The following is a 24,243-nucleotide window of genomic DNA, read 5'->3' on the forward strand; positions in this document are numbered from 1 at the left end:
TCACTTGTCAAAACCAATCTAAGATCAACAATTTCCCCCTTTTACATGAGTGTCAAAAACACTTAAATATCATTTTCAATCTTAATCTTCTCAAGTATAACATATCCATGACTCAACTTATATACAAAACTACAAAATTTTAAAATTTTGCAATAACCTATATACCTAAAAATTTAATAACTCCCCCTGAGTTAATATGTTTGTTTTGTATCCAAAAATTGTGCTCCTCTCTGAGTAAATGTGTCTTTGCTAATTGATACTCTTTCACTTCAATGCACTATTTATCCTCCAATGATGTATCTCCCTCTATTTCTATCTCCCACTTTCTTTATTCTCCCTCATATTATATATGTCTCCCCCTTTTTGACACTTATGTCAAATGGTCTATACACATATAGTGTGTTTGTCTAAAAATGATTTGTGGACCTCCAGTATTATCTTGAGAGTTGCATCCCAGCTCTCACATGCAACATCTAATGACTTGATTTGGATGGCAAGCTCGAAAGCAAGGTGCACTAGGCTATCTAGAGTAGAAATATTGGGGTCTTTCTTTAGTAGATTTTTAGCGTGGCCTAGCTCCTTATGTAGTATCTCTATAGGAGGGGTGAGGGACACATGTATACATGTCAATTTGGATCTTATGCTAGCCTCTTCTACTATTAATACAGCTAATTGAATTTTTGACTGAAGTAATGTATTAAAATGCTTCTCACTCTGAGCAGGGTTCTAAGGTAACTTTGTACCTGATATGTTGAGATTTCTCTCCAGGCTCAAAATATGATGTCTGGTCTCTTGGGTGAAGAGTGTAGAGTCACATGGTTTTTTCTACAAATATATTCTCAAGTACCTTCTTCACATCCTCAACCTTTGTTGCCAATGCAACTTGAGTGAGTGCTATATCACCAAATATCTTTTCATTTACCTTGCTCTAGAATTTCTTTTCAGGCCACTCTAAGAGTTTAGCATTAGTATCAATGTCTTCATTATTGACCTTTTCCACTATATTTGACAATTGTTCTAGTAGTGGCTTGGTCTCTTCAGGAGTAGACAAACTAAATGCATCCAGAAAGATGTCTTTTATATCTTGAAGTGCTTTCTTCTGCGTGTGTTCTCTCCTAAGCATTTCTTGATGCTTTTTCCTCTTTAAGGCTTGCTCCAATATGCCTATTTGGTCTAATGTCATTGTATCATAATCAAACTTAGGTATAGAAATATCTTCATCAAGAGTGATATCTCCATATTGAATTACCTTTTTAACATTTGAAGAGTTAGATCCTAGCACTGAGAATTGTAATGGTATAGCTTTTGTGCTTGGCTTCTGGAGAGCCTGTGTAGAAGGAGTGCAAGATATTGGTAGGGTTACCAGTGCTTGGATGGCCTCTTATTCCTTCACCTTTGGTGCCTCCTCACTCTCTTCAATTTTTATCTTTTCTATCACAATGACATGACTAGCACCTTGTCCTTGTGTTGTAGGTATAGATGAATCTATTTGTCCTACAACTTGTTGTCTAGTAGTAGTGTCTTTCTCTTCTTTTACAATTTTCTTTTGCTCAACTATGTCAATTTTAACAAGTGTATCAACCAGTAGATGTATCTACTATTTTTGGAGTCAAAGGTTGTACTTGAGTAACTAATGGGATGATAGAAGGTTGTTCTTGTGGATTCACCTTGTCCCTTGTGACATCAGTTACTGCCTTTTGGAGCTCATCTACACTAACCAAAATTGGATTATCACATAGCTTAGCTTGTAGTGTAGATTGGTCCAATATCTTCTTCAAGTCTTATGCAGTCAAGGGATTGATGTTCTGAGCTAATAGATCGGAGACATCCTTAACAATGATAGTTTCAATAGACTTGACTATGTCATGGGGAGGACTAACACTCAGCACTTGTGTGTCCTGCACACTCTATTTGTCTTGTTGTTTGTCTTCTCATCATCTTTCCTTTCTATTTTTTCCCCAATTTTATTAACTTTATTATCATCTTCCTTATCATAATCTTCCTTTTCATCATCATTTTCATTATCCTTATCATCATGTTTACCTTCTAAAGGATCACCTTCTCCTTGTTTCACAGTGGTCATCCCATAAATAAGTTTCCATATTTGGGTTGATTTCTTTACCACATCTTCAATGTTGTTTTGAAGAATTCTAAAGGCTCTATATTTAGGTGTAAACCTAACTACATATCTCTTGAAAACCTTAGCAATTTGTCTCTTTGTCAATTTTGGCATTACTTGGGCTAATTTTGTTTCCCTAATTTGTTTTTCCAAATTTAGACAATAATGCCATTTTTTCTCAAAAATATCATAAAGACTCTTGGGTGCTAAGTTGGAAAATTCTAGTGGAGTGTTCTTCAACTTTGACATCATGGCATATAATGCCTCTTCCACTTGACTCTTCTCTTCTCTTCCCAATTTATCAAAATCAATATGTTTTAAACTAGATAAATCTACATTGCTTTTGATATTTTTGCATAAGTTTTCAAGATCAGCTAGAGGATTGTGATTTACCACTTTGAATTGGTTATTTTCATCTGATTTTGTCCCCTCTTCATCAAAATCTAGTTGACCCACATATTTTCTTCTTTGTTTCTTTTGCACTTGGCATCCTTGATTTGTTACCTTAGTCTTTTCCTTGGCCTTCTATGTTGTTGCACATGTACTTGCTCTAGTGGTAGGGGAAGTAGGCTGGATGGACTTTGTTTGACAATCTTCTTTTCCCTAGCCATTAGTTGTGCCTTAGCCTTCCTCTTCTTTGGCTTGGCAAGAGTAGGTGCTTCCTCAGCTTCTTCTCCCTCAACACCTTCAATTTCCTCCTCTTCCTTGTCTTCTCCCAATCCTTGGGTCCATGCAAGAGGTCCTTGAATGTGTTCTTGTTCTTCCTCTTCATCCTCTTCAACTTCGTCCTCTTCCTCATCTACACCTTCTCCAAATTTTTCTTTGAGCTTTTTCACTATCTTATCATTCTTCTTGATGGCTAATACAATTTTCAACTCCATGGTAATGTTTGATTTTACCATCTCATAGTTGCCAAATATCTTTTCACTTTTATCAATTTCCTCTACTAGCAGTGTAGTGATGGTTTTCGAGGCTTCGTCTACATTATTCTCATATTCTAGGGGTCTCATTCATCTTACCTTTTGTATGGCAGCTTGCACAAATGTGTAATCACCATCAAAAAGAAAATATATGTCATTATAGTGTTTCTCAACCAAAGAAACTGGTATCCTAATTCTTTCCTTCATTGATTTCTTGAAATCTTCAAAGTAGCTTGTCATCAACATTTCAAAGTTATCTCTCATCTACTCAATGTATTCATTGATCTACACCACAACTAACTAGTTGGTCTTCCATTATATATTACCAAAAGAGGAAAATGTTTTTTGTAGATAAAAGAATATGCAAACCAAACATGAACCAAACTTGTATTGTGCACTCTTGTTTTTCCTAATAGCTCCAAGGTTCTCCATCAGTTATTGTAATTGTAGTTCTGCTAGATCATATGTATGATTGTTCTTTACAATCTTGTAGCCAACATCCATTGCTATGCATGGTACACCATTCAATCTGCTAGATTGATAGAATTTATGTGAGATTACTCTTATAGAAAAGTCTAGTAATGGATTAGTGATAGTATCTATTGTCATGCCTCTCTTATTCCATTTTTCTCTAGTATTTTCTCAATTACTTCCTTGGAATCACTCCTTAGAGTCTTGGGCAGATCTAGGGTTAGCTAGCTAATAACCCTATGAATTATTCTCTTGGTAATATTAATTGGTCCACCCTCTAGCCATAAAGATCCATCATGAATTCGGCTCAATAGAATTCTAATTCATTTAATTTTAAATATACTAGGAAAATCTAGCGCATGTGTTGAACCCATTCTCTCAACAATTTTATACTCTTCCTTTAGAACACCATTTTCACATAACCTATCATATGCTTACCTAATTTCTAAGTCCCCAATGCTACCAATTTTTCCATTATAACATTTCCTTACATATTTCACCATAATTATATTAGGCAGAATCATTGACAATGCACTAGAAAGATCTTGTTTGTACACGATGTCAGGAATGGCCTTAAACACAGGTTTTTTGACTTCATTACTGACAAGCTAAACATTTAAAACTTTCTTCCCTTCAACATTTTTTGAACTAGATGCCATTTTTCAAACTAGGGTTATGCAAAATTAAAATAGCATAGCTCAGCTTGTGATAAATACCTTGTGAAATCTGAAGAACTGGTGTGAGATCACTATCACAATCTCTGCAAATACTTTGAATAGATTTCTAAATTGCCTTCTATTCTTCTTTCTCTTGCTCAAATTTGAAATGATGAATAATGAGAAAAAATTGATCATATGTCCTTCGAAAACCTTGCATTTAATTTTAAGTAGTTACACAACTGTAAGCTTGGCATCAACCAATTTCAAGATCACTCAGCATCCTTTGATATTTCCATCACTCGGCAGCTACTACAAGCTCAGAATAAACTAGCATTCCACTCAGCATACATAGGAAACATTTCATGCTCAGAAACAACATGAAAGACTTAAAGATTTAACTTGAATTTCAACAACATCTTACATCTTTATAAAAATTCCTTTCCTCTCTTTAGGTCATTCTACAATTGTTCATTCTGTAACTTCAATGTAGTTAGCTCAATGTCCTTGACATTCAGATCATAATTGGCATTCATCATTTGACTTACAGTATCCAATTGCATGTTGGAAATATTGGTTAGTTATATTGACTTCTCTTCTAGTTTTTTGGCCAAAACTCTTTTATCTTCTTCAATCATGGCTTTGTCTTCCATGGCTTTCTTCTTTTGTTCAACCACTTCACATACCAATACAGCTTGTGATTCTTGTTCTAACTTGAGATTTCTGATTTCCTCAACTTGGATTTTATTCTTTTTCATTAGATCTGCGAATAGCTTAGTAGTTTCTATCTCTTTGTATTGTGTGTCATTCTCTACAATATCAATTTATTTCCTTCTCTTCAAGGAACTCTTCAAAGCATCTCTAGCTTCATTTAGTTGATGTAGTATAAGATGTATTTTGATCTCCTAGTTCTCAATAGTCTTTCCCAACTTGTAGACTTCCATTTCAAGATGTTTACTCAAATTTGCAAAGCTTTTCTTTTAGAGAACAAAGCTTTGATACCAATTTTTGGAATTACAATAGGAAAGTTAAACTTCTGAGGGGGGGTCTGAATCAATAGTTAAAACATGAACCCATAAAACTTTCACCACACATCCATCTCATTCATTCAATAGATAAACTAAAATAACATGTAAAGAACATACATCTAAATCATGAAAACATGTAATCAATCACACACATAACACCAAATATGATTACCCACAAGCCCTCCAAGTGAGAAGGTAAAACTGGGGTGAGGATGACACCCACAAATATTCACTATTGTAGTTGTAAAGTGTATCTAATTAAGGTTACAACGTTTTGAACATGAATCATGATATACCCTATGAAAGACATGCCTTGTTAAAGGCTTACAAAGACTATTAGGTCTCACCTTGTTAGAGGATTCCAACACCCTATTAGAAGTGTGCCTTGTTAAAGGAATTCAACTTACAACTAAGTAAGCACCTATTAAAGGATTTCATACAGCCTACTAGGACTACTCTATTAAGATATTTGAGTGAAATCACCTACTAAAATATCTTAGCATAGATCTTATGATTGGCACTCGCTTGCCCAATGATAGATCACCTCTAAACACTTATCTTGTTGATCCTTCTCAATTAGATGTCTCAATGTTGTATTTTTCTCTCTATCCTCTATTCTTCTCTAACTGATTCTATAATTCACACTTTCTTCATAACTTCTAAGTCTCCATGAATGCTCTATTTGTGCATGCAAACTTATCTATTCTTCTCCTTCAATCCCTTACACACTCATATGAAGTTTAGGGTTTCATCCTCCTTAAGAAGACTAGGAGACTTAGGGTTTGGTATGAATCTATTGCTAAAATTCATCCATATTGCCAATCAAACCTTTCCATTTTTAGATTTGTTGCATGTAATTGCATAGGGAATCCAAATATAGATTCGTCCTCATCTCCAAAAGATCGTAATCTATCCTTATGTCGGCTCAAAAATGATTTACATAGTTATTTGTTCCATTACAAAAAAATATGTCCAAACCATGTCACTCAGCATATGAAGTCTCTGATGCTTAGTATGCATTGTATTTCTTCTCTGACTTGACACTTGCACTTCTTGACATCTACTATTTAGTCGGCTCCTGAATCACTTGGCATGGTCTATCTACTCGGCACTTGATTGACTTAGCACACATTGTAACTTGGCATGGTCTATTTATTTATATGTTGTGCTTAGCATGTATTACTAGTTTAGCATGAACTAAGTAAATGGTTTAAGTGTGTTGACACTCACTTGTCAAAACCAATTTGAGATCAATAGCAACTCCCTTGATATTGGTTTTTATCTTTTCCTCCTTGGCTATCCCCATGTCTTTACAATTAGTAACTTTTGGATTAGATTGTGTGCTTATTTTTTACATCAATATTTTGGATCACACTCAGTGATCTATCATTAGGATGCATGTAAGCAAGGCTAATTAGATTATGTGTGGATCCCCATGTCATCAGGGATTACTATTGGCTTAGCAAAAATTTTCTTAACCCCATTTTCTACTATCTCTCCATCATCTACTTCCACAATTCTAAGTTCCTCTCAGTTCTAATGAGCCTTAGAGGGATTCCTAACAATATTACTATTCATTTTTCCAAGGTGATCCTAGCAAATACAACCATAATTATGATTGGATGAATGGAAATGAAAAATTCAAAAACTTGAATTTATTTTTGTTTCTAACTCCTACACTCCTTAATGCTTCATATATATATATATATATTCATCTGTTGGAATTCTTTAAAATAACTAGGAGGGGGGGTGAATCAGTTGTCCAAGGTTGAGATGCATAATTAAAACTTTTCACAACTTAGTGAACCCATATCCATAAATCATTTTTCATCATACATGCATCGATTAGGTCATACAATCACTTACACTTGTAGGTTACTATCAAATCAACCTTGAATAAATGTAAACATCAAATAGAATAAATTCAATAAAACATTTAACACCATGATTTAATGTGAAAACCCAATTTGGGAAAACCACTAGTAACATGGTACTCATTCTCATTCTTTTGAAGTGATGCCCTATGAAAGGCCAACCCTGTTAAAGGTTACAATGCACATTATTAAATGTGACCTAGTTAAGGGATTTCAATCACATTGTTAGGAGTGAACCTTGTTAGAGGACTTTATATCATTCACTTGGAATGTCACCTAGTTAAAGGATTTACAAATGACTGTTCGACCAACCTTAATCCAAAGGATTTACCCTAGACTGGTACAATGATTAGAAAGTCATAGTAAGGCTTGATTTGATGACAACTGACAACACACTTGCAGATTATAAATCTCTATTTTAAGTCCTCCATTATGCTTGGCTTTCACACACTTCTACTCTAATAGCTTGTTCACCCTTTAATCATCCATACCCTTAAGCCTTCTTGCTTTTCTTGACAATGCAGTCTCTTCTCTTAGGTCACTGAATGAAGCAATACCCTAGACTCCTTGTCTTCCTTAGGTTCTTGCACATGATAACCTTTTCTTTTGGCCAATCATCTCTATAAATAGAGAATTAAGATATTTTTTCATTCATCCTTCTTCGTCCATTTTAGGGTTATATTAGATTAGGTAGGATTCAATGAATTTACCCATCATTTCATTTCATTCCCTTCTAGAAACTTCTTCAATCTTCTTTAAATTTTCCTCAAAATGGTTCATCTCAAATTTTGTGCCACTAGCTCATCAAGCTTATCTTCTATATGCTTCACACAATCCAAGAATTCAAACTTGTCAGCTCAGATTCATCAAATTCATGATCTTTCTCATAATGTTGACACTCGGCATTAACTTTCTTCTAATGCTCGACACATACTACGTTGCTCGGCATCCACTATCAAAACACTTAGCATGAACTAAAGTTTACTAATGCTCAGCATCTACTAAACTTTACTTAGCTTACATTGTATTACTTGGCTTACACTGAAATTGACTTTTCTTGGATCTAACTAATTTTCTGCTCGACTTACACTAACTTTGCTTGGCACCTACTATGTAGATTGTTAAGCTTGGTTGACACAATTATTATAACTTGTTCTTATGAACTTAATTAGTGTATCCATCCTTTGCAACCTTAAGTAGATTATCAATGCACTATAATATCACTATATTAATTGATCCTTGTACTCCTTTTCCATATCATAACTCAACCTTTCCTCTAGGTGCTATTGTTAACTCATTTGATCAAATCCTCTTCATCAATCAAAAAAATGATACTACTCTAATCATCGAAGCAATTGTCTTACCAAAAAATATCAGGTTTGACATCAATGACAAAATAATTATTGGAACACATTTTCATACTTGTATCAATCTTTTTTCAATAGTCTGCCTCTTTGGAGTTGATGGCAAACCAAACTAACCAAACTTAATCAGTTCACCCAACAAAATACCAAAAATAAAATAGTTCCTTGCATTGAAATCTCTCCCTCTATCATCAAATTTCATCTATTGAATAGGTTACAAAAATTATGTTCTGATCAATAGACAACCAATCAACTTATCCTTATGACTCCCTCTAGATCACTTCTTATATCTCCTTTGACATTAAATCCCTCTTAATAGTTATTCATTTTTCTTCTATGTTTACTTTCACCTCTCTCTTAGACAACAATATCTCATATCTCCCTCAGCAATCAAGATTTCTCCCTTAGTAGGATTTCTCCCTTCAATAGGATTTCTTCCTCTTTGACAAAAATGCCAAAAACTTATCATCTTAATATGTAGATATGAACATTTTTAGTTTCTCCCTTGGTCACCTGGCTTGTGACTAATTTATAACTCCATCTCTTTGATTACTTTAGGCAACTCTTAAAGTAAGATCCATTGCATCAATGTGTTACATATGTCAATCAACTTGTTTGATGTAGGGTACTTCTCATGCTTCTTAGATAGCCTTTGATAGGGGTATCACCCCTATTTTACCTCTTAGATACTAATGAGCATCTTTAGGTAATGCTTTTGTGAAGATATCAGCTATTTTCTCTATTGTGTTAACATATTCCATCTTCACCTCTTTATCTTGAACTAACTCTCTCAAGTAATGATACTTGATTGCACTGTGTTTAGTCTTTGTATGCATCATGAGATTCTTTAATGTATTTATAGAACTTGTATTATCACAATAAAGTATCACTATTTTAGTGATTTCCTCCTTCATACCTTTGAGTAGTTGTTAGATCTATACAATGTTTTTATAATTTACTATAGCAACAACATATTTAGCTTTAGTAGTAGATTGAGATATATAGTTTTGTTTGTTGTTAGTCCATGTAACTAGCCTTTTTCCTAAGAAAAATGCTCCTCCACTAGTGCTCTTTCTATCATCAATATTTCTAGCCCAATCAGCATCGGTGTAGGCTCTCAATTCAAATTTCTCATTTTTCTTGTAGTATAGACCATAGTCTTCTATTCCTTTTAGATATCTCATTATTCTCTTAACATCCATCAAATGATTCTCCCTAGGATTAACAAAGAATCTTGCAACTATCCCAACAGATAATGCAATATCAGGTTTGTTCTGTACTACATATTGTAATTTGTCAATGATAGACTTGTATATTGTTTGATTTACCTCAGCTAAATCATCATTTTTTGATAATTTATGGCATGTCACCATAGGTGTTCATACTAGCTTTGAATCCTCCAATCTAAAAAAATTCAATATCTCCTTTACATACTTTAACTGAGTGATGTATATTATAAGAATTTTCCTTAGAAAAAAATCACCCAAGATAAAGAAGCTCAAACACTAGCACAATATGGACCAATAAAGCATGATCAGAATAAAAATATTAAATTCAATTGATGTACATATACACTAGGAGTGCCTAAATATAAAAGCCTCTAGACTAACTAGGAGTCAACATAGCGATAAGTCTCATAACTAAGCACATGTTCACTAAGAGTGGATTATCATCCATTGAGCATAGTAGTTAATGCGATGATGAGAGGATAAGCTTAACATGGGTGTGTCACATAAGATTATGTTGTAGACACCATGTGCTCAATTAGAGTGTGAACAACTATGTTGTCTACATGATGACTCAGTTGATTATGCAAACTCTAGTATTGTAGACACCATGTGCTAAATTAGATATGCTAACTATTGTGTTGTCAACAAGACAACTCATATGAGTACATATACTCCTAGGTATCTAACCTAATAAATAATAAAATAATGCATGGACCTAAGTAAACTTAAGTAAAGTGTAATAATAATTAATTATTTACACTAACATATATATCATATTTCATCTGATGTACTTACAAATCCACAAAGAACTTGATCTCTCCAAACATAGACATCTCAAATTCTTTCTTCATTTCACTTGCAAAAGCCTTACATAAAGTATCTTGACCTCCAAATATGATATCATCAACAAAAAATTTAGATAATAAAATACCTTTTCCTTTCTATGTCTTCAAGTACAGATTATTGTTATCATCAGTCCTTTCAAATCCAATCTTGACAAGATAATTATATGAAGCCTTTCATACCATGCTCTTGGTGCTTGATTCAAACCATATAAAACTTTGTGTAGTCTACATGCCATGTTTTTTTTGTTAGCATCAAAAAATCCTTTTGTTTGTTCTATATAAACCTCTTCCTCCAATATACCATTCAGAAATGTAGACTTAACATACATTTGATAAACTTTGAAAACTTTCTATATAGAATAAGAAAGTAGAGTTCTTACTCCTTCTAGTCTTACAATAGGAGTGAATGTTTCTCTATAGTCTATCCCTTCTTCTTGTGCATATCCTTTACAAAATAATATTTTCTTATTCCTTGTGATTTCACCATTTTCATCTAACTTGTTTTTGTGTATCCACTTCGTGTCAATCACATTTTTATCTTTTGGTCTAGGAACTAGAGTCCATGTCTTATTTTTCTCAATTTGTTCAATCTCTTCTTTCATGACTTTACTCTAGTCTGTATCTTATAAGGAATCTTTCATTATTTTAGGTTCTTTCATGCTCAGCAAACATATATCATTTCTCAACTTGTTCCTTGTTATTGGTCTAGCATCTTTATCTCCAATGATTTGTAGAACAAGGTGACATCTCTTGACATACTTAGACAATCTCAGTTCTACACTATTTTCCTCATTTGGTCTCTCAACTTCTAAATCACTATGTGCATCTCTACCAGGTAGTTCAAAACATCTCTCATGTACACTAATCTCAGAATCAGAATGTGTCTCATATTTATTTTGTAACTCAGCACCTGAATATAGCTCGATTCCTGAATGCAACTTGGAATTCATAGTATGTAACTCGATAGTTACTAAAACTTGCTGTTGATTTGCAACTTGATTTATAGCATCTTCATCCATATCCATACCTTCATAAAAGTATACAAATGATTTGTATTCTTCTAGTTCCTTCATAGGTTCAGCCTCATGTAGTTCTATATATTCATCAAATTTCACATTTGCACTTTCCACAACTTTGTTAGTGTTAGTATTTAAACACTTATAAGCTTTACTTCTTGTGGAATAGCCAAGGAATATACCCTCTTCACTTTTTGCATCTAGTTTACCATTCCTAAAATCTTTTAGAATATAACACTTACTTCCAAATACCTTGAAATATTTTACATTGGGTGAGTATCCATACCATAGTTCAAAAGATGTTGAATGAGTATCTTTCTTGACTTGTACATGGTTCAAGGTATAGACAGTTGTACTTACAACTTCTCTCTAGTATTTCAAAACAACATTTTTCTCCATCATGAGTGTCCTAGCATAGCCCATTACAGACTTGTTCCTCCTTTCAACAATTCCATTTTGTGGAGGGTCCTAGGAGCACATCTTTGTCTTTTGATTCCTCTGCCATTACAAAACATCTCAAACTCATTTGATGTAAATTCTCCTCCTCTATCAGATCTCAAACATTTCAAATTCTTACCTCTTCCCTTCTCAACTCTTGCTAAGTCCCACTTAAACATTTGGAAAGCATCAAATTTTTGTTTCAAAAACATAATTGTCATCATTCTAGAATAATCATCAACAAATAGCATAATGTACTTATATCCTTTTTAGATTTGCAGTTCAATTAGTCCACACAAGTTAGTATAAAAAATCTATAATATTCCTTTAGAGGTGGGAATCTTACTCTTAAAACTTGACTTTGTCATTTTTCCTAATTGACATTGTTTTCAAATTATATTGTTAGGTTTCTTCAACTTAGGTAAACCTCTGACTCTTCTCATGTTACTGATACTAACCAAGTTATCAAAATTAACATGACATAACCTCTTGTGCCATAGCCACAAATCATCAAATTCTATAACTAAACAAGTAGAATTTTCTAAATCAAGGTAGAATAGATTATCTCTAGTCTGATCACCTTTTCCAATTAGTTTTCCATCACTATCATATATCTTAGCAATCTTGTTCTCAAACTCAACCTTACAACCTAAATTATTCAGTTGTGACACACTCAAAAAATTATAGTTAAGTCCTTCAACATAATAAGCATTATCACATAAAATCTTTTCTATGAGTTTGATAGAACCTTTTCATTTTACTAGACATGTTGCATCATTACCAAACCTTACACTATTTCCATCATAATAATTCAAGGTAATGAACTTACTTTTATCTCTAGTCATGTGATGTGAAGACCCACTATCAATGATCCATATATCATTCTTGTTCACACAACACACCAGTGCAGTTGCCTCATCCTCATCAAATTCATCCTTCATTGCAACATACACCACTTCATCATCATGATCATTAGATCCATCTTTTTTTTCCTCTTCAACAATGTAGCAAGACTTCTCACCTTTGTCTTTTTAATCTTTGATGTCTTCATCTCTTAGATACTTTTGTACTTGTCTCCACCTCTATAATTTTTCTTTTGTGGACATCTAGCAACAATATGACCAACCTCATTGCAATTGAAACACATGATAGGTAACTTATCTTTGAACTTTCCTTTACCTCTGTGGAATCTCTTTGCTAGTAGTGCTTCAAGTTGATCTACATCTTCCTCATCTATATTACTATCACTAGACACATATTTTACCTTTTTCTTCTTCATCTCATTAGGTTCTTTCAATGATAGATTGGCTTTGACAGTAGATTCAACATTTTCAAGTTTGTAATTATCAAAATTAGATGGCTCAAAAGTAGTAAGCCTACCTACCAGACCTTCAAGAGTCAGATTACAACTTGGTATACATCTTAGTTATTTTATTGTAGAAACTCTAATAGCATAAATGGGAAATAGTGTTCTCAAAACTTTGGTTAGTATAGTCTCATCATCTATCTTATCAGTAGCTCCTCTTATTGCATTAACATCTTTTATCCTAGAGCAATATTGAGAAATATTCTCACCTTCTTGCATTCTCATATCATCGAACTTACCTTTAAGAGTTTCAAATTTGGCTCTTAGAACATTTGTGTCACCTCCATAGATAGTGTGTAGAGAATCCCACATTTTCTTTACACTCTCATAACCCTTGATATCATCAAACTCAACATAAATTAGGGCAGAGGCAATCTCCAACATTTCCTGGTTGTGTTCTTTCTTCTTTTTTAGATCTTCAATAGTTAGGGCTCTAGTAGGATCAACATGCTCTACGATGATGGTAGATTGCGCATGATCTCTAAGACCTCTTAGGTGTAGCTTCATTAGAATTTACCATGTAGGAAAGTTACCTCTATTAAGCTTGGGTACCTCTCTTTTTGACATCTTGATATTTTTTGCCCCTAGTACCTCCAAACTAATCCTCTTAAGAAGATGGATCTGATACCAATTGTTGGAATTCTTTGGAATAATTGAGAAGGGGGGTGACCCATTTATCCAAGGTCTAGATGTACAATTAAAACTTTTCACAACTTAGTGAATCCATATCCATAAATCATCTTCATCATGCATGCATCCATTAGGTCATACAATCACTTAAACTTGTAGGTTACTGTCAAATCAACTTTGCAAAAATGTAAACATGAAACATAACAAATTCAATAACACATTTGACACCATGATTTAACATAGAAATCCAATTTGAGAAAAACCACTAGTAACATGCTACTCATTCTTACTCTTCTAAAGTAATGCCCTGTAAAAGGCCAACATTGTTAATGGTTACAATGCACACTATTAATGTGACCTGGTTAAAGAATTTAAATCACCCTATTAGGAGTGAGCCTTGTTAGAGGGTTTTAGATCATTCACTTGGAATGTCACATGGTTAATGGATTTACAAATCACTATTAGGCCAACCTTAATCTAAAAGATTTTCCCTAGACTAGTACAATGATTAGAAATTAATAGTAAGGCTTGATCTGATGACAACTTACAACACACTTGCAAATTATAGCTCTTTGTTTTTAGTCCTCCATTTTGCTTGGCTTTCACACACTTTTGCTCTAATAGCTTGTTCACCCTTCAATCTTCCTTACCCTTAAGTCTTCTTTCTTTTCTTTCCAATGTAGTCTCTTCTCTTAGGTCACTAAATGAAGCAATACCCTAGACTCCTTTTCTTCCTTAGATTCTCGTACATGACAACCTTTTCTTCTGACCAATCATCTCTATAAATAGAGAATTAAGGTCTTTTGTTGTTCATCATCCTTCATCCATTTTAGGGTTAGATTAGATTAGGTAGGATTTAATGAATCTACCCATCATTTCATTTCATTCCCTTCTAGAAACTTCTCCTTTAATCTTCTTTGAATTCACCTCAAAATGGTTCATCTTGAATTTTGTGCCACTAGATCATCAAGCTTATCTTCCACATGGTTCATGCAATCTAAGAAATAAAACCTATCAACTCAGATTCATCAAATTCATGATCTTTCTCATAATTTTGATGCTTAACATTAACTTGCTTCTGATGCTCGGCACATATTGTATTGCTCAGCGTCCACTATTAAAAAACTTGGCACAAATTAAAGTTTATTGGTGCTCGGCATCAACTAAACTTTACTCATCTTATACAGTATCACTTGGCTTACACTAAATTGACTTTTCTTGACTCCAAATGATTTTTTTCTTGACTTACACTAACTTTTCTCAACACCTATTGTGTTGATTGTTAAACTTGGCAAACACAATTATTTTAACTTGTTCTTTTCAACTTAATCAATGTATCCATCCTTTGTAACCTTAAGTAGATTATCAATGCACTATAATATCACTATCTTAACTGATCCTTATACTCCTTTTCTATATCATAACTCAACCTTTCCCTAGGTTCTATTGTTACCTCATTTGATCAAATCATCTTCATCAATCAAACAAATGATAGTACTCAAATCATCTAAGCAATTGTCTTACCAACAAGTAGTAGGTTTGACATCAGTGACAAAACAATGATTGAAACACATTTCCATAATTGTATCAATCTATTTTCAACAATCTACCTAATATTTTAATATTTTGGGCTTTTTATGGTTTGACTCTAATTCATTCTTTATCACACAATTATTAGAGTCTTTTCTTTTCCTTTGTTCTTTGTTTTATTATTTTCTATTCTTGTATGATATTTAATTCAAACTTAAATTTTACATTACTCACACATTTTCATCTTCCTCCTTTACTTGTGCCCCTTTTTAGTTCTATATGCTTGAAATTTTCCTCTTAATTTGATGACTCTTTCCACTTTCTTCTCATTCTAACAAACTTGATTGCATTGTCCATATATATTTATTGTAGGAATATCCATTATATTATCTTGCATTATCATATCAAATTGTGAAAATAGACAATGCAACAAGTTGATTTGTACTTACACCTATATACATATCCTCAAATTGCTCAATATTGGACAAAGATTCAAAAAAATTCTTGTTATAGGTAGCTCTTTAATTCATCTATGATGCTTCTACATTAAATGTACCCAATACAAATGTTTGTGAATGTAAGCTCAAAAACTAGAGCTAGCCAATGGAATGCCAATGGAACTACACATATAAGTTGTGAACAACTTACAACATAATCCCTTGCTAAAACTAGTACCTACAATTTACTTCTTGTTCCTCCTCTTTAAACATCTTCTCAGAGCATTCATTGTCTTCCTCCTATAAATTTTCTTTCTAATTCTCTTTTTACTAGACTTAGGCATACCATATCTTTAGCTAATCCAAAAAATGCACTTTTGTCTTTTTGTCTTTCATTGATTTGCATCTTCAATGTGCATATCTCTTCTTTTGAATACTATCTCCACTTCTTTCCTCTTCCTTAGATTTTGATACACCACAAGTTGACAACCTACAACATCCCCTATAGTTCTACACAAAAATATGTAACATATTCACACAAAGCTCTTACTAAAAATTTCATTTACTCCTTCAATACATGCACTTGCACTACTTCTTTCTTATTCATCTCTTCTACATACAAATCCATGTCAACTTGCTCATCATAAAAATTTTGAAAAAAAACCTCCTCATTTCTCATCGGCCCAACATCTTCTTTTCTATCACCCATTATTAGTGCTATCTTCATCTCCTCCTAAGGACCCATCATTGTTGTAAGTTTTCCTTGTCTTCAAGGTCTACAACTCATTCATTTCACAATCACTATTGCAAATTTAATTTTTCTTCCCTCTTTTACACCTTCAACAAGGGATGCTCTTTCAAACCCACTCTTCTTTTCATCATATGTTTTCAACTTTCCACAAGGGTTTTGTCAATCCTTACTATTGAAACTTTCTCTTATTCTTCAACAAATCCACCTTCCATCCATATATTCTTCACTGGACAAGCTATGTGTACACACTTTCCTTTCTATCAAAATTGTAACCACCTCAATCTTCTCTCTATCGCACCCTCACAACAATATATTTCAGTTGTGAACTCCTCCATGTCTTTTCTTTGATCCTCTTACATGAGTTCCTATTATCCAATGTCATAGGTTTAATAGCTTGCTATAGCTTTTATCTCAATTGCAAACAAATCATTGTAAAAGTAATTATTGATTTTATTCATCTTCTCTTCTTTGTGCAAGCAATTACTTCTTCTCCATCAACCCTTTAATCTCAATAAATTTTGTATTTTCTTCATCTATTCCTTCAACAAGATTTTACCTTTGTCTTCCTTAACCTCATCAAAATTGACACCATTACTATCCATGATTTTGATCTTCAAACACCCTTCATCCACTTCATATAACTCATTTTGTTGACTTATTATCATTACAACATATGCCCCATTATCATCCCCACTTGTGTGAGCTTATCCCTCAATTAAAACCCTACCAAAGGGCTACAAAACATGTTTCATTGATTTTTTTTGGGTATTCTTTCAAAAGACTACTTCTTCTCTAATCTTTGTACTTCATGAGAGTGATTCACTTCTTCACACTCATTTTAATCCTCATTCCCTTCATTGGCATAGCACTTTATTCTTTCCATGTGCAACTAATATTCATGCTCATTATCTAATGTCCAACCACCTATGGTTTTTCAGAGTTATCATCTAAGAATTGGTTGTGAACATGATCTTGCAAGGATTTTTTCAAAGATGAAGGTCATAAGTTTGCATGTTGTGAGATTATGGAGACAAGTGATCAGTATTCCGTAGGTGCTGGGAGTTTGACTTGTTGATTGAGAGCATCATTACACTTTCATTCTTTTACTACTCAAATTCTTTACTTCTCACCCCCTCCAACCTCTATGTTGCCTAAGCTTTCTTACCTAAGACTTGAAAAAATATTGGTAAGCCAAGACCTACCTAGAAAAACCACAAAATCTCCAAGAGAAAAGGTTTCCCATGGTTTTTCATTTGCAATAGGGTGATGGAGTGAAAATATCGCAACATGTACTTTGACTTTGTGTGAGTATTTACATATTTACCCAAGAAAAAGATTGTTTAGGTCTTCATGTTTTGCACATTCAAGCACATAGGGTGATAAATCTTTATAATTATTGTAGAAAACTAACAGAGGTGAAGATAACCTATTTTGAAAATTTGAGAATTGAGTTTGAAAAATCTAATTTGGGAATTTGAATTTTATATTATTAAATTTGAGCAAGATTACACTTTTTTAGTTATATATTATCTTTCATTGCTTTACAATATTCTTAATGTGGTTTTGATAAGAAGTATTTTCTAATTTAAATTGAAATGCCAAAATATTTTAGATTCTAGTATTGATTTGTGGCTTTTCCAATGTAAGTGGGCTCTATTATTCATAACTCATTTTTTATTTGTCTTATTGTTTGGTGTTGCATATGATATTTAAGGGCACCAAAATTTCACATTGGTCATTGGTAAACTTCGCTCGAGCTGTCCCTATTGGAGCAGTTAAAGAATTTTTTCAAAAGCTACCTGACCTGTGTAAGCAATATGGTGTCGAAAGTCAATGATGGGTTGATTATCGCACCACACTCACTTATAAACTCTATACATATTCAATTTATTTTAGATATGGTTATCTTTTATGTTGTTTAAGCCATCCTTTTGATATTGGTTATGTACTATGTTTGGCTAGTGAGGTTAACCATTATCATGGTACTTGAATTGTCTGTAGAACATGAATCATCTACCATCAATACCACCTACACATGAGGTGCATGGAAATTTTGATGGTGTGGTAAGACATCTAATGTGGATTAGTATGGATAAAAACAAGAGTTGTCTTGAACTGATTATGTGCATTATGCCCCAAACAGACAACAAGCATCTATATGGTTTGTAATGTAATTTTGTCACGATTTCAGATTTTTTTTAAAATCACCAAATGAAAAATAGATTGTTACCATGGAACACTATACTAATTTATTTTGGCATCAATTGTAGCTTTTGTAAAGAAAATTTGTGAATTGGACTTGGAGATTTGGACTCAGTGTTGCTCACCGGACCATGTGAAAAAGTGTAAACCTAAATATATTGCCAATGTTATATTAAAAATAAATGCAAAGGTGGATATTCCTTTAGAAGAAAATGATTTATCTATTGTAATACCATCTTTGGTATTAACTAGAATGGACCATGTGAAAAAGTGTAAACATGAATACATTTCCATCATTATATTAAAAATAAATACAAAGGTGGATGTTCCTTTAGAAGAAAATGACTTTTCTATCTTAATAGCATCTTTGGTACTAACTAGAATAATTTGACAATTGTTATTAAATAGTTAGGAGGGAAAAATTAAATATTGGTTGATGAGGAGAGGAAGAATTTACCTCTTATATCATAACTACCTTCACTAATCATTAGTGCTGACATATCACATTCAAGGATTGAAGATTATAGCAATTGATCAATTTTATCTATAAGTATCTAAATCAAAAATTTTGTTTTATCATCATGGAATGTTGTCTAAAACATAATTTAGTGTCAATGCAAAGAGACACTAAAATAATTCAATGAGGTCCCCTATTTTCATTTAATGGTTTCTTGGAGTTTAGATTTAACTATCATATGATATCATTATGTTTGTTTTTTGATACCCCAAGCCTAGGTGACTTCATGAATCCATGATTTATAAATCTTTTTGTGTGGTTAGAGTTTGTTACAAATTTGGTCGATTATAAATTAATGGTAGTTTTGAGCATTGTTATGTCATATATTCCATCCAATACCATTTTGAGGGAAATGTGTTAATGATGATAATATGAAGAATCCCTATTTGTTGGTTATTTAATAAATTATTCATATTTTAGTTGTCATTGAATGATTATTTTATGATTCCACTTTTTTTGTATGTTGATTACCTCATGATATAAACAAATGATACTATTATATTAGGTTTCTGACACTCATGGAAAGTTTGTAGTCTTGAATTTTCCATTGTGATATTGCTTTATTGAAGTCTCTTTCCATATGACTCTGACTAGTAATGCAGAGCTAAAGAATATTTTGACATGCTAAGAGGTGTCCTTCAATGATTGAATGTTGGGGAAAAAGGGGCAATCTCACTTATTGGAGGCTTAGCTTAGAGATAATCTATTTATTTAAATTTATTTACAATGGCCCTTGTTCCCAAGATATTGTATGCCATTACCTACATCATGTATTTTTATCCCTACATTTCAAATTTTTGATACACACATTCTCCAACAACATTTAACCCTCTTATTGTGGTAGGAGTTGCTACAATTTATGTTTCTCTTTTTCTACTAAAAAGCCTTGCAAGTTTCTACTAACAAGAACTATCTTCCTCCAAGCCCAAGTGGTCTTCCCCTAATTGGTCACTTTCATAGTCTTCTCTATAGTAAAAGGCCAATTCATCAGATCTTAGCTTCTCTTACTAAAAGCTATGGTTTAGTTATGCATGTGGAATTTGGTAGCATCCTTGTTTTGGTAATAAGCTCTACAAAGTTAATGAGAGAGTGTTTCATAGTGAATGACAAGGCTTTGGGATCGAAGCCTCAAGTTTCACAAGGGAAGCATTTGGGGTACAAATATTCAATGGTTTCTTGGGCTACATATGGCTCCTTCTAGAGAATTTCTTGAAAGATTTGTGTTCTTGAGCTTCTCTCTCCCAAGAGAATCCAGTGTTTTTCTCCCAAGATATCCTAACAACTTCATAAAGGAGTCACTTCTTTGCTTGAGCAGGCTTAGTTGTAGAATAGTGTTAACATGAAGTGGCATAGAAAAATAGTTGGTGATAGGAGGTAATGGATTAGTTGGTGGTGGAGGTGGTGGGAATTGAAAGCTTGGGAATGGAATTGATGGGGTTTGATAGCTTGGTGGCTAGAGTTGAAAGCTTGGTAGAGTGGTGGAAGGAGCTTAGGTCACTTGAGAGCTTGGCAGAACATTGGTAGTAGCTTGTGGGGTTTGATAGCTTTGTGGAGTTAGGGTAGTAGCTTGTGGATTTGTGGCTAATGGAACTGAGCTCCAAGGACCTAGTGGAAATGATGGAATTGTGTTCTGAGTTGAGGTAAACAAGCTGGGGGTGATGAATGGTTGATTACTTGGCCCCATGGGTGGCATCCCTATTGTATATTGCTGAGGTTGGCCAAAGATACTAGCACTGATTTGGGAGATGGGTGGATTTGGAAGGCTGGGTTGGTGAGCAGTAGCAGCAATAGTGAAGGGAGTTAATGTTGAGGTGTTTTGGACAAAGGGGGTTTGGGATGAAGTGGTATGGACCAATGGTGGAGTGGTGGTGGCTGGATTGGCTTGCGAAAGGGAGATTTCAACTTGAGTGGAGGCTGGTATGTTTGGGTCAATTGGATCATAAGGACTGGTTTGAGGCTCTTCTTTTGGCTCATATTGAGGATAATTTGAATCATAAGAGCCTATTGGGAGTGGTAGTTTCCCAAACAATGGGTGAGATGGTTTTGATAAGGGAGGAGGTCTTCCAAAGTCAAAGACTCCTATGTTGTCCCTTCGAAAGTTAGCCATGATTTTTTCTTTATTTTTGTCTATAATGGCATTTACCAATATTGCATTTCCTGGTTGGTTCATGAAAGCTTTGATGTTAGTAGGTGATGGTATAGTGTTCTCTGGGCTAAAGGATGGTTGATTGCTCAAGGGGAGTGAAGCTATTTGATCCAAATGATAGGGCTCCATTGTTTCCTTCTTCTTCTTGCCTAAGCGGGTGATGGGTGGCATGAAAATGCAGAATGTTTCCTAAGGATGAGAGGCAACAATGCTGATGGATGCAAAAGAGGAAGGCTTTTCTATGCAAATGATTTCCTAGGTTGAGGCAAAGCTATATGAAAAAACCTAAGGAGGATTGGGTTGGGGATTCTAACTTCAAAGATATGTTGCCAAATTATGAAAGGTTTGCTTTCCTATGTGCAAGCTTGGTGGTGATTGTGTCAACTTAAGGATAGACTGATGATCCTTTAGGAAGAACACGAGATTGACCACTTGTAGATCCCAACCTTTAGCTCAAGGTAATGAGGGATAACAAGTGACAAAGCTAGATTACCCTAGACAAAGCTCTGTCAAAGGGATAACCTAGGTGAGATTGGTGGATTTGGAAGATGTTAGGAATGGCAAACTTTTGGCAAGGTGACAACAATTTTGAAGATGTAAAGATTTTGGATTGCTGGCTAGATGGTTTCGTTCTAAATGAGATGGATGAGCTAAAATTCTTAAGGGGAGGACTAAAGATTGTTGGCTTACCTACAAGGATGACTCTAAAGTGAAGCTTATGCAAGAAGATGTGGAGAAACAAGGGGGTCTAATCATAGAAATCATTCCTAGTTGGTAATGCATATGCAGGGTTAACTCCTGGATGTTGGTTAAGTTGGATAGTGCAATCTAACTAGGCATCTTGAAGGGCTTCATCGACAAATTTGTCCTCTGCTTTGTGGAGTTTGGCAATTCGAGGGCTTGGTGTTATTTCCTTTCTCTTGGCTGAAAGTTATTGGTATGCCTGAGATGGCTTGAGTTTGACTTTGTAAAACTTCTGTTTGGGATTGGGTTGTTCTGACATAAATTCCTGAATGTGCTTGGCTTAGAGAGATTTTGGTTGTTTTGCTTCAACTCATTCAACTTCTGGAACAGGCAGTGACTACGCTAAGTGTGCCCTAAGCTAGGATTGACCAAGTTTGGCAAACATTCATTCAACAAGTAAAAAATCAAGCAATAGATAAGAACAACCAAATAGAAGTTTGTGATTCTTAGAATGTGATACTTGCGTCATAGAGTGTGTATGTTCTAAAAATGTTTCAGTCAGTCACTTCAAACACATTAACATCTTAGATGGTTGTCTACAAAGCTGACAGTTGGTTTAGCTAGGGAGTCCTTGATATACCCAAGGTACGTGAGGCCCGAATCCGTAGATGAAACCAAAATAATGTCACACAGCCGAGAGGAGCGGTAACCCACTTCTCCTCTTTCACTTCTCAAGAGTATAAAGTTCCTTAAGGCTTAGCCCGAGTGACAAAATCTTGATTCCAAGAGAGGTGTCTTTGGATTCACCTCCCGATCTTTATACTCCGTCGAAACACTAGAGTTGAGGTCATCCCAAGGGGTGATGAAATCTCCAAGCAGACTTCCTAAAACTTAAACAAGATTTTGGATCCTAATCTTATTCACCAAAGATGGCCTCAATAGACGACAAGGGGAGAGAAGACTTGGATGATCTTGGGCTAAAAGACAAAATTCTTTTCCAACTGACGTTTAAGTTTTCTAATCTAGACCTTGCAAACACACATGTTTAGGATGCAAATGTTCAATTCCAACTTGAAGCATTAACAAAAGTAAAATTGATCGAAGAATGAATACACCAAGAAGATTTAGGGTCAACAAAAGTAAACTCACATGCCCGGAGGCCCTCCACGTCAAGTATCGATTGATTTTTCTTTAAGGCATTCAAGATTGAGTGTGAGTTTGTTTTAAGCCCAAAAAAAAGATGTGTGAAATTCGATTTCAAGCGCACACCCGAAGGCCCTCCACGTCAAGATTTGTTCAATTTTATTTTTTTATGCCCAAATGAAGTGTTAGCGAGACTAATGTGCATTCAAGGAATTTTCTAACTTAGAAAAACCAATAAAAACTTAAGTGAGTGGAATTTGATTTTTGTGGAGCACTTAACACCTTCTTAGGTAGACCCATCCCCATATATGGCGCTGATATTGCAACCAATGGTTAGAATGATGGGTGATTAAAGAGGGTGAGTCCAACAAAAAATTCACTCAAAGTGTTATTATTTGTTTTTATAATTTAGAAAGTTTCTAAAATGTAGATTCTTTTTATGCCCCAAAAGATGAAGTGTGAGATATTGTAATGATTAATTAACCTTTTGCATTCAAGATTGGATTTTTTGTTTTAATCATGCATTCATAAAAAAAAAAAAATTTGATTTTAATCCATGGCACTCAAGAGTGATTTTAGCAAACATGCATTCAAAGGCAAGTGATTAAACATTCAAGTTTTTTTTCTTTTGAGCATTCAAGATTGAGATTTTGTGCGTTGTTTTAAGAACTTTGAAGTGCTTTGTTTTAACCTTAGATCATTCAAGATTGTTTTGGACTCAAAATTGAAAATGACTCTTTGGACTTTGCTTTTCATTCAAGATTTTGTGTTCTAGTTTGCATGTTTTAAGCCCAAAAATGATATTCCTAGATTGTTTTGATGCATGAAAAACCTAAGAAATATTCAAGATTTTGCAACAAGACATTTGTTTGGAAAA

Source organism: Cupressus sempervirens, chromosome 1 (genome assembly GCF_028749045.1).
Source record: "Cupressus sempervirens isolate cs-2001-9-10 chromosome 1, ASM2874904v1, whole genome shotgun sequence".
NCBI lineage: Eukaryota > Viridiplantae > Streptophyta > Pinopsida > Cupressales > Cupressaceae > Cupressus > Cupressus sempervirens.